Source organism: Gastrolobium bilobum, unplaced genomic scaffold (assembly GCF_033153095.1).
Source record: "Gastrolobium bilobum isolate Gb01-03AN ecotype WA unplaced genomic scaffold, APGP_CSIRO_Gbil_v1 utg26274, whole genome shotgun sequence".
In the NCBI taxonomy this organism is placed as follows: Eukaryota; Viridiplantae; Streptophyta; class Magnoliopsida; order Fabales; family Fabaceae; genus Gastrolobium; species Gastrolobium bilobum.
In genome coordinates this window covers 26563-39843 of record NW_026898918.1, presented here as the reverse complement: position 1 = coordinate 39843, position 13281 = coordinate 26563, and positions in this window count along the sequence as shown.

The following is a 13281-nucleotide window of genomic DNA, read 5'->3' as shown; positions in this document are numbered from 1 at the left end:
GTAGAAGCCAACAGCAAATATCCAAGTCCTCAAAAGCTTTTACGTCCTCCTGGCATTTTGTAAAAATAGCAGCCCCAAAGGGGTGAGAAAATCCCAGTAGTGTGGCAACAAAACCAATAATGCAACAGTATTAAACTAGGCACAAAATATAAACAGTTGCTTCAAACATGAAATCCTTTTCATCATATAACCTTTTCATCATATATCCTTTTCATCATATATCATATTGCGTATATAACGCCTTCATCACGCTCATAGCACCGTCGTAAACGTGCCATCACAGTGGAAATTCCATGCATGACACCATCATTTGGGGAATTCCACTGTGGCCTATGCGGACAGACGCCAACTGTCCCAGTACCCTGATATCAAGGGATGCCTATATGATGCGTGCTCAATCACATGGTTCTATATATATAACTATTCTAAGACTCAAGACTATCATGAATTTGGTACATGCATGCCATGCTATGCTGTCACACACAAACAAAAAGACAAGTGCGGAATGATGCACGGTGCATGCATGTATCATCATTTCAAAACACATACTTCATGTACATTGGATGCCATACTGCCACGCCATTCTTTCTTTTCATAACAGAATTTCCATAATCATAACATTTCCATAGGCAGAATAATTTCATCATTTATGGCAGAATAATCATAAGGCACATGTGAGCAACAATTCACAATTCATACACTAGTCAATAGTCACATCAGGTAATACCGCCTAACACATACCTCGTACGTTGAAACCTTAATTTACCAGTAAGCAGTGAAACAGTCCAATGTCTCAAGGAAATTTCGCACCTAATTTAGAAGCATACAAATCAGCGTATGTTTCCATTATTTTTATAATTGAACAACAATACTCCAAGCCTAAAATGTCCATATATCATTCGGCCAACATGTTTATTTTCTCCCAAAATTATTCTGACTTCAATTTTTTGTCTTCTTTAACGTTAAACAGTAAAGATATATATATATATTTACGGTTTCCACTTTACATAGCTTCGGTTTTTCATGTTTATTCTATGGAAAATTTCCAGTTAATTTAATAAAATACACAGCCCCAACCTATGTTAAATAATGAAATATTCTACGATTTTTCATCCTCAATCCCATTAGGTTTTAACAGTACAAGGCCTTAAAGTTTTATTTAATTCCAATTCTCCTACATGATGCGCTACTTATATAATATAGCATGCTGTCAAATATTTTTCAGCGCCACAGTGAACAGAAACTTCAATGTACGGCAACATTTTTCAACAAAGCAGTGAGTGTTTTTCCAACCAAACAGTGAGCAAAACAGTGACATTTTCATATCAAACAGTGAACGTTTTTCATGTAAGATAGTGAGTAACACAGTGAGTATTTCTTTAGCAAAACAGTGAGCATTTCCTTAGTAAAACAGTGAGCATTTCTTTAGTAACACAGTGAGCAAAACCGTTTTCATTTTTACCAAAACAGTAATGATCATTAATCCAACACAAATACTCCATAGGTGCGCTTTTAGGAGTTTAAACATGTTGTCCACTTACTTATATTCATGACAAATTTCTTAAATGTACCAACTCAGTCCCAAAAGTTATTAGAGTATCCTTTCCACGTTTAGTTCTTAGGCTTTCAAGTTAATACTCAAAGAGTGGACATGGCAGATTTTTATGAAACCAAAAATAGACAAAAGAACTAATCTCCTAGCCATGCTTTACGGTTTTGAGCAGAGGAAAAGTGAGGGTTTCGAGTCTACCTCTTACATGCACACTAGGAATACAGTGAAATAAGGAACAACACCACAACCCCTTGTGCTCCACAAAGACAGCAGGTCCAGCCTTCCTTGATGGTGGCTGTGCGCACAAGAGTGGAGAAGAAACGTTTACTTAAGTTAGTTCCTTTAACAGTGGAACCTCACCATAAAAAAATCAAGAAACCCAACCATACGTTACCTCCTTGTTTTATGGACTACGGCTGATTAATGGAGACCAAAGAAAAGGAAAACATGATGGTAAAACTCCCTAGCTATCCACGGTTTTGAGGGTAAGAGATAGGAGGAGAAGGTGAAGCTATTTCTTGAGTTCCTTCTCTCTTTGTGCTACGGTTTTAAGATATAAGGTAGAGATGAGTGAAAGATGATGCTAACATTTTTTTCTTTTTTGTTTTTGGTGGGGCTGGTCACGGTTTCATGAGAACAAGAGATGAAATGATTTGGAATTTCTTGGTCTTTTCTTAGAATGCTACGGTTTAGAAAAAGAAAAAGGAGATGATGGAGTTTTAAAATCTTGGATGGCTATCTAGGGCCACTACCTTCACGGTCTATGAAGAAAATATGGATGAGGAGTAGGAAATTTTCTAACTTTCTTTCTCCTCAAATCAGTGCCGAGAATAGAAGGAATAGGGAAGTACAACACTTGCATTGTTGCACTCTTTTTGTGTGCATAAGGGAAAGAGAAGTGTGCAGTATTTTGTCCAAACAAGCAACATGCAGGCTGCCCTTTTTCAGCTCATTGGTTGCATGGTTTAAAGTAGCAAGATATTGGAAGGTGTAACAAGTTATCAGTTTTTGGACAGTCTTATGCTTAAAAGAGAAGAGGGAAAAGTGAGTGGACTTCTTTGTGTCATAAAAGAAATCTTTAATCAGAATTTTCTGATCAAAGTCTACACCCTATGCGCACCTGGGAAGGGATACAAAGTGGATGAAGTTTGTTGCCATGTGGAGATCTTTATCCAATGGTGAGTTTCCTTGTAAGGGTTCTTAGGATAAGGTTAAGAGGACAAACATCTAGGGCTGACTTGCAAGGTTAAAATTGCAATAAAGATCAAAATTTGTGACACCTTTATGCGCACATGTGTAGGGAAACAAAGGTAGGGTATTTTGCCATGTGTAGATATCCAACCAATGAGAGTTAACTTGGTGGATTGGATTAGAATGAGATGTGAATATCCACAATTGAAGAAAATTACAATGACTCCCCTGTTGGGCTTTAGGGCCGTGAACTAAGAAGAAAATGGAGCCAAGGTTTCCAACTTAACTTACTTGGATTCATGATTAAGTCCAACTATCACTACTTCTCATAACCCCTCATCATCGTAAGGCCTTCTATAAGACATGAGGAATTGTTACTAGGTTCTTATCCATGATTTTTAATTACTCACAGTGAAGTTCTTCACCACATTCTAATTTAGATTATTTCCTAATTCGAGTTAATCCCCTACTAGTGACTATTAATTTTGAAGACCAAGCATCACTTGCACATTATTCGAATTTAACATAAGTGTTTATGTTCCCTAAAGGAAATATAATTATCCCTATCCTTTATAATTAAAATTTCATATGCCCAAACTAGAGTACTCTTTGTGATTCAATCAATTCCCTAATTTCATTTCCTTCAAGGGACTTTGGCTATAAAATTCGAACCCAACAACTAGTATCATAAGAGTTGAATTTCGCCCATACATCCATATTCCTCCTAGCTTTATATATATATATATATATATATATATATATATATTTTTTTTTTTTTAATTTACGTGGGATGTTACAGAAAGAATGGCAGAAAACTAACTCCCTAAATCACTCTTGCTAACCGAAACAGAGAAAGAACATATAAGGGGTCAATATTCATAAATACCTTAATGCTTGCATACCACAAACTCGCCACACAGCCAAGGAATTTGTCCCCAATTTTCGTTTTTAAAAGACTTCACATTCCTATTCTCCAATGTTCCCATTTTCATCTACATGCAACACGCTCTAACTCTCCAAGTTCCAACTTTCAGCTGCAAGCAAGAGGATACTTCTTACAAAACTGAATAAAATAGGAAAGACCAAGATGTAAGGGAACACCACACTTCCTTTGATAGATGTACTCAGCCGAACAAGGGAAGTAAGAAGGAGATGCTAAAGTGCTTCCTCATGTTCTCATAGTGTCCATAGTTTTTGAGAGATGATGTGAGAAAGAAAAAGAACCATGATTGAGGCATCATCCCTCTACCTCGGATCGGGAGGAGCTGATGTTTATGATCTTGCATGTGAGCATGGAAGATAAGAGGTGATAGACATTCTAAGAAAAAGAACCATGATTGAGGCATCATCCCTCAACTGATCCAACAAGTCATCACTACGCGGCAATGGGTACCTGTTCTTAACCGTAACTTTATTCAATTGCCGGTAGTCGGTACACAACCTCATGCTTCCATACTTTTTTTTCACAAATATTATCTGTGCTCCCCACGAAGACACACTCGGCCTGATAAAGTCCTTTGCAGACAACTCCTCAATATGTTTCTTCAACTCAGCCAGCTCCAGTGGCGACATCCGGTATGGAGCCAAAGAAATAGGCCCCACACCAGGCAATAATTCAATCTAGAACTCAATCTTTCTCTCAGGTGGAAATTCCAGTATCTCATCAGGGAATACACCCACAAACTCATTAACCACTAGAATACCAGAAATCTCTATCTCCTTACCACCCACCAATCCACCCATGAAAATATAACTCTGATCCCCAGCCTTCAAGGCTTTAACAGCTTGAAACATAGACAGAAAGGGAGACAGAGTAACCGAGGGCTTCTCGTGAGATAAAATCAACCTCTTGCCGCAGCAATCAATCATCGCGCAGTTTTGAGATAACCAATTCATGCCCAATATCAAATTAACAGAGGCCAGGGGCAAGATAATCAAGTCAATGGTGTAGCCCCTGCCTTCATAGATAAACCCAACCTCTTTACAAATAAAGGAGGAATCACTAACCTCTCCTGTAGCCGTAGTAATACGCATAGGGGGAATCATCTGTGATACTTTTAACCCCAACCCCTTAGCAACATATTCAGCCACGAACGAATGCGTCGCTCCCGAATCAAATAAAATAGACAAATCAATATTGGAGATAAAAATTGTACCTTTAACCAAATTGGGTGCCTTCTTCGTTTGTTGCACATTTGTAGCATAAACATGCCCAACTGTAAGAGCAGATGGCAAGGCCTGCAGATTCGCAGCCTGCCCAGTATTACTGTAACAATTATTGGCATAATGCCCAACCTTACCACATTTAAAACAAGCATTTGGAGCTGCAGTACAAGGGCCCTGATGAAACCTTTTACACTTCTCACATCGAGGATTAGAATTTCTGTCATTAAATCCGCTCCTCTGACCACCACCCCTCTCGAACTGACCCAGAGGCTGCCTTACCTGCAACCCCCTACCTCTATTATTATTCTAATGGTAGCCACCTCTGTTATTATTACCAGGAGGACCAGATGTCCTCGAAGAGCTAGACTTCGGATACCTGCTATAAACACTTTCAAACCTTTTGCACTGGGTGACTAGATCAACAAAATTTCTCACCGCAGTATTAGACATCCTCTTAGAAATTTTCTCATTCAGACCCCTCTGAAACTTAGCAGATAAAAACTCAGGAGTTGGCAGCACACCCCCGTAATTTGCAAATTTCACTAATTCATTAAACTTCGCCACATAGGCATCAACAGTTATGGTACCCTGTACCAATTTCTCAAACTCACCCTGCTTAGCTTCCCGAACATCCCTGGCAAAATACTCTTCATGGAATAGTCTCTCAAATAAAGCACAAGTAATTTCTTCCCCCTGAATAGTAAAAGGACGAGATGCATTGTACCACCACTCGTGGGCATCCCCTTCGAGCATATAAACAGAATAAAGTAATCTCTGGGGATCCTGACACCCCATAACCTGGAATATTTTCTCCATACCCATCAACCAGGTAGTCACAACCTTCGAGTCCCTTGACCCTTGAAATGCTGGTGGTTTATGCTTTCTGAAAGAAATGAGTCTCTGCTCATCAGTACCAACAAACACCTGCCCAGTAACCCCAGAAGACTAAGCAGCAACAGAAGGATCCACAAAAGGCTCTGGGATATAAGTAGGATCAGTAGTGTGGCGACTAGCCTCCTCAGACTGACGACTAGCCCTACTCCCCTCCTGGTGAGGTGTAAAAGATGGCGTACGGGTGTGAGTCTCCGTAGCCGTATGTGGAGGAGAACCATCCCTCCTGTTCCGAGCCCTATCTGCCTTCATCTCATTCATGAAGGCGTGCATCATATCCTGATTATTTTTCATCAGGGTCTCGGTCATATTTCTATTCGCAGTAGTCTCTTCCTATAGAGCATTTATAACTGCAGTAATAGGATCTGGTGCTGCTAGACGACCTGCACCTCGAGTTCCACGGCGACCTCGTGCCCTATTCATCATATCTGTACATGTAACCCAAAGGAATGAGCTGATCAGACCCACACTGAGGAATCACATATACATTGTTAGTATTTGGGTGTCCTAGAGACAATCTTATGATTAAATAAGGACAGAGATGTAGACCTTTTTAATATTGTTGCAAATAAATAAAAGCACTCTTTATCTTGTCTCATAATTCTGTCTCGATATTAATGTTAATATATTATGAATAACTTGATAAACCTCGTGGAATAAAATAGGTATCTCTTGAGTATCTGTGATGAGATCACAATCATGAGGATTCAAGAATACCGGATGTTTATTCCTAATTTTATGTTCCTAGTCTAGAGATACTGAGAATGGGGTCAGTAACCTCGGGTAAGACTAGCACGACTTATCTACTTGTATATGGATACAAGGTATAGACCTAATGTGCTACAGATATGGAGATGTCTTAGCTAAAGTCGTGGGTGGACCTATAAGGGTATAGCTCGCACTGAACGGACCCACAAAGAGACTCTATGAGGAAATCTCACAGATAGTATCATTAGAGTAGTCTCTTCATATTTGGGTATGTCTTTCCTTAAACCAAAAGTTATCACTTAGACTGTGTTCTAGAAGGCATGCTTTGACTGTATACCTCGTCTGCCTGAAACATGGAGACTCCTAGGTATGCTCTTGGGCTTGTCCTGATAGGGCACAGGGCTAGGGTGATAAGCTGAAGGAATTCGTCAAATCTCTGTGAGAGATTAGGTTATCCTTAAATCGAAGAAATCAGGATGACATTTACAGTGACTTGGGAATCTATGCATAGTAAAAGAGATCATAAGATGATCCGCCTTCAGAGTCAGTAAATTGAAGACTCCTTATTTCATATAGAGCTAACCCTAAACCGCAAGGGTTGATGCGTTTCCTTACCCTAGGTTTTATGGGAAGGTAACCGAGACGAAGGGACAAACATACGGAAACCAAATATGTTTAATAGGATGATCAAATCATTAATCTAACTAGTTCTGGGGCAACAAAGCATTGTTAGTGCTCTGTGTTGTCATTAGATGGGTTGTGGGCTTATTGGGCCCAAGCCCATTTATGTCAGTGGCTAAGTTGGACCTAATGAGTCACACACAAACACCTAATTGTCTAGATGCTCTAGCATTAAAGATATTGGGCCTAATAATAGTTATTAGCCCAAGAAGTTGTTTGGAACTCCACCTAAAGGGGGGAGGGCGCATTGATCATTGTAATGGGCTTGGATAGTCCAAGACATTACTAATTAATTTAATTAGTTAAATTAATTATCAAACATTTAAATTTTGAATTTTGGAATTCGAAATTTGAATTTTGAAATTTTGAATTTTGAATTTGAATTTCGAAATTCGAATTTTGAAATTGAAATTTGAAATTTGAAATTTGAAATTTAAATTTTGAATTCGAATTTTGAAATTTGAATTTTGAAATTTGAAATTTGAACTTTGAATTTGAATTTTGAATTTGAATGTTTGAACATTTGAATTTGAATATTTGAATGTTTGAATTCAAATATTTGAATTCGAATTTGAATTGCCTATGAAAGGTTGTTTCATAACAAAAGGATAAGATGAGATCTTGTTGGAACAAATCACTAGTATCATGAGAGAATCTTTTGGACATAATCCAAGGCTATATATGGCGCTGATTTGGGCTGTTGGTGAGCAAGATTTGCTCATCAAAATCAGCTCCAGAAGATTCAGTCAGTTGAGAGAAAATCTGAGTGAGTTGATTCAAATTTGAATGCAACTACTCAGATGTATCTGGTCACCTTTTTGGGCTATATGGGGCGCACCATATAGCTGATCTTATGAAGATTTCTGATCAAAATTTTGAATAGGTTTTGAACCAATTCTCAAGAGAATATTCCAGGAGCCTGTTAGCAATTTTTGAAATTAAACAGTTCCACTTCTCTCTCTCCAATCTGGCGCCTAATGATCAGATTTTTGGGAGAAAAATCTGACTGGTATTTTATTTTAAATACTCTCCTCTTATGCGCCTAAGTGATTAGTTGTTCCTCCAAGGGTTTTTCTGAAAAGCCTAGCCTATTCTCTCCTTTCTCCTGCGCCACTTGTGAAGCTTTCACATTGAGAGCTTCACTCTTTCAAACACTTTCACCTAGCCTCCATCTTCACACATAGAGCGCCTAGCAAGCCTCTTTGCGGTGATCATCCGGTGGCTTCACAAGAAGGAGTTCTTGCACCTAGACGAGTGGGTGGTGTGGATCAACATTAGAGGATTTGAACCCTTCAGACCTGCCTTGATCATCTGGTGATTTCACGAACAAGGTAACATCATGCTTTCCTAAAGCATGATCTTGATGTGCATGTATATTTCGTAAAGAAAAATTTTGTTTTTCCCTCTTGCATGCATCGGCCTTCAAAGGCCAATTCGAACTTGCAAGTGGTATCAGAGCCCGTTTGCTTTACCATCGACGGGTGATGATACCTTGTTTGTGATCATATTTTTCACGGTTAAAATCTCTTTAAAGGTTAGCGATTCAATTTTTTATGAATGGATTCTAATTTACAATACTTTAAACGGTTAAAGTTTTCGTTTTTCTGAACATGTTATTTCGAATGCCATGTTCATGCATCCATTCATATTCATGGTTGTCTTTTTCTTCACTTACCTCCACAGAAGTATACTCTCCGAGCTCGTTACTCAATAGAATGCCTACACAGAGGACATTCGCAATTATTCAAAACTCATATGAACACATGCCAGTTGCCAATTATACAAGCGTGATTCAATCACTTACCTCAATTCCACTTGGTCCAGGACCAAGAGCGATCCACCGACTCACGGTTCGGGGTTCAATTCGACGTACGACAACCTACAACAACCATGTACGACACGCTAGTACACGACAATTCCATCAGAACACGAAAAACGTCAAAACCTCCCCTACACCCTTGTAGGTTCGGCCATACAAGTGCAAATTTGCATTTTATTTTTATAAATTTTCTTTCTCATTTTATTAGGCATCCTAAGGTTGCCGAAAGGCCATATGAAGTGTCGTTTTTCGTTTTACGTCTTTTAAACGTCGTTTTGCTTAATATTTTGTTCTATGTCCAAATACACACTCAACACTACCAAGTATTTTTCTATTGGTTTTCCAACCTTCCAACCACCACACAACCCATCTAAATACTATTTAACACATGATACATCATCCAAGCAATACCAACAACATCAATTCCCTAAAATTCCCTAAATGGCCGAATTGTTACCTATGCAATTCCAAAGGATTTTCATTCAATTTTAACCACTCTACACCTCATACAATCCCATTATATCAACATACAATTTTCATCAATAATTTTCATGGCATTTCTAGCTCTAACACATCATTCTAAGACATTATCATCTAATACACATTTTCCATTTGAGCTACATAACATCACAAATCAAGAAAACAAAGTCTAGGGTTCATAAATATGATCTACCAAATTAACCATAGAAATGATGTAGAAACATACTCACAATCAAGGCCTAAGACTCCTCCAAGACGTATCCATCCAATGGAAGGCCAAATGACTCCATGAACATCAATTCTGCTCAAACTTTCGTAGCAAAGGGTAGCATTTTTCTCCCAATCTATTGGTTTTCAAAGCCTAATACTAGTATGGTTGGATTGGGATGATGGTTTACATGAAATTTAGTGACAAACTTTGTGGCTTTTGGTGAGGTATTGTGTGAGAAATCAAAGCTTGAAGCTTGCTCCTATTCTCCTCCATGGCCGCGGGTTTGTGCTGGAAAAAAGGAAGGGAAGTGGATGATGAATAGTGAATCTTAGGTGGCTTAAGTGGACTTAAGTGGGGTGGGGCCCACCGCCACCTCACGCGTTTCAAACCTGTTTGAATTTCCTTCTGATTCCACTAAATGTCCATAAATTTAAAACCTATTTAGAAACTCTAATTTTTAACATTAACCATTGTCCTTTAATTATACTTGATCACATGAATCCAGAGTTTTTCGGTCGTTCGGAGAAAATGCTTTTTTAAGTTGTTGTGCGCGCCGTTGGCACTAACCGCATAAATTTAAAACCTATTTAGAAATCTCTTCCTGATGCTCTTTTGATGTATCGGAGAATTATGATAACAGAATCCCAATGAGAGTCACAAGGAGAGATAAAGAATTGACTTGCCACACTAACCGCAAAAGAAATGTCTGATCCTGTCATAGTAAGATAGTCAACTTTCCAACTAATCTGCGGTAACGACCAGGGTCTACCAATGGCTCCCCATGTCCGAGTAATAGCTTAACATTAGGATCATAGGTGAATCAATGAGTTTACATCCCAACATACCAGTCTCCTCTAGGATATCCAGGGCATACTTTCTCTCACAAATGGAAATGTCCTGCCTAGACTGTGTCACTTTAATCCCTAAGAAATAACGAAGTCTGTCAAGGTCTTTGGTCTGAAATTAATTAAACAAGTACTTATTTACCTGATCAATCCCAGCTTGACCGCTGCCAGTAATAATGATATCATCAACATAGACCAGGTGGTAGATGCACTGATAAGAAGAGCCATGCCGTTAGAAAATAGAATGATTGGCTTCACTTTACATTGAACCGAAGGCTTGAACAGCAGAGCTGAAATGACTAAACCAGGCACGAGGAGATTGCTTCAGGTCATATAAGAATTTACGAAGCTTACATACCATTCCAGAACACTCCCCCTGAGAAACAAAACCTGGTGGTTGCTCCACGTATACTTCTTCCTGCAAATCCCCATGAAAAAAGAATTTTTGATATCAAGTTGAAGGAAGAGCCAATGATTAATGAAAGCAAGTGCAAGAAATAAACGAACAGAAGCTATCTTGGCAACAGGAGAGAAAGTATCCCCATAGTCAATACCAAAAATTTGAGTGTATCCCTTGGCCACTAAGTAGGCTTTGAGGCGGTCAATAGTACCATAAAGACCAACTTTGACAGTGAATATCCATCGACAACCGACTTCCTGGGAGGAGCGCAAACAATATCCATGTACCAACGCGGAGGTCCACCTCGTTCTTCTCCAATCTTCTTGGGCTCCTAAGCACCTGCAACGAATTGTAAATATGAGAACCACATCTGGTATCCAATACCCATGAAGTTGGATTAACACAAGAATAATTTATCTCAATCATGTAAATACCTAAGGTAGAAGCATCACTATGCTTCTTGTCCTTCACACTCTTCAGGTAGTCTGGACAATTCCTCTTCCAATGGCCTTTATTTCCACAATGGAAGCACTCAGCATTGCTTTTGTCCTTGGGTGCATTCTTACCCTTCTCTTTGCCTTTCTTCTTCTTGGGCTTTCCTTTGGGCTTAAGGGAGTTGCCTTTTGCAGGCTCCTTACCCTTACCCTTGGCCTTAGAAGGCCCACCAATCAGAAGAGCTTGTGTCTTATCTTTCTTGATAGACACTTCAGCAGTTGTTAACATACTTAACAACTCAGGCAAGCTAACAAGAATCCCATGCATTTTGTAATTCATAATAAATTGACTGAAGGAAGGTGGAAGTGAGGTGAGGACTAAGTCATTACTTAGCTTGGCATCCATCACTAAGCCTAGATTTCCTAGCCTCTCAATGAGCCCGATCATCTTAAGAACATGACTGCTCACAGACATGCTCTCAGACATGCTATTATGATGATGATCTAGTCATGCATATGTACATCATAATTCATCTGTTTCTTTTTGTGTGTGCGAAGCATATCATGGCATACATCATTGTGCATCCAGCTTGGAAACCGAAGTATATGATACAAGTAAGCATATGATTAAGCACGCATCATATAGGCATCCCTCCGGTACCAGGGGTATGCGACACTTGGCTTCAGTCCGCATAGGTCACAGTTGGAATTCACCTTTGATGGAGCCAATATGGAATCTCCACTGTGTATGTTAGTACGTGCACTGCAGTGCTATGAACGTACATTACCATGGCGTTATATACGCACTCTGATTAGTATTATGGCGTTATATACGCATCATGATTAGTACTTTGGCGTTATATACGCACTATGATCATATGTTAGCATCTGTCTGGAAAATTATATGTTGATGCGACTGTTTTAGAATTTTGTACCTAGTCTAATATTGTTGCTTTACTGGTTTTACTATCACACTACTGGGATTTTTCTCACCCCTTCGGGGGCTCAATTTTTATAAATTGTAGGAGCACGAAAAAGCATTTGATTATGTACTTGTATTGGAGATATTTTGTTTACATGCTGCTATTGGAAATTCTGCTGTCTGTTTGCTGATTCTGTTGAATGCGCATGAAATATTTGACGTTGGTGTAATATTTTGGGAGATTGGAAAAATGTTGGGACATACCTGATCTTGCTGTATTTTGGGATTTTATGTACTGCTGTAAATTGCGTAATTTTGAACTCGTTTGCGAAAACAATTCTGTCTGTTTCTAAATTCGGATTTTCTTTAAACTGATTTCGCGAGCATCTTACGAGTTATGTATCTGGGGCTACAGACCTCCGATTTACATATAATTTATATGCACGCGAAGCCCCAAATGTCTAGTTTCATTTTATTTAAAGTTTATGTCCACTGCATGTAAGCACAGATTTATATGATTTTTGCAATTTAGGTAGTTTTGGAACATTTGCACTGATTTATCTCGTGCCTTACGAGTTCTGTTTCGGGAGCTATACACCTCCGAATGGAATAATTTTTATATGCACTTAGAGCCCGAATGTCTAGTTTTCTTGTGTCAAAGAAGAACTATTTTAACTTGTTATATTCAAATTCATATGATTTTTACAAGACGGCAAGGTTTTCTAGAAAACTGTCATTTCCGCAAGCTATGTATTTTAACAAGTTCCACTCGATTTTTTTGAACAACCAGATTTCAAATAAAGATAATGTATTGTGATTTAAAAGTGCAGTCTAATTATTCAATTCTATTCCGTTACGACTCTAATCCACTTAGCAAACAACTCCCTTGGACGCGTACAGGGGAGGGTGTCACAAATGGATTGCCAAAGGATGCTCAGGAGCTGGGCATCAATCTTTTCCCAAATAGATTTCTAATCCTTG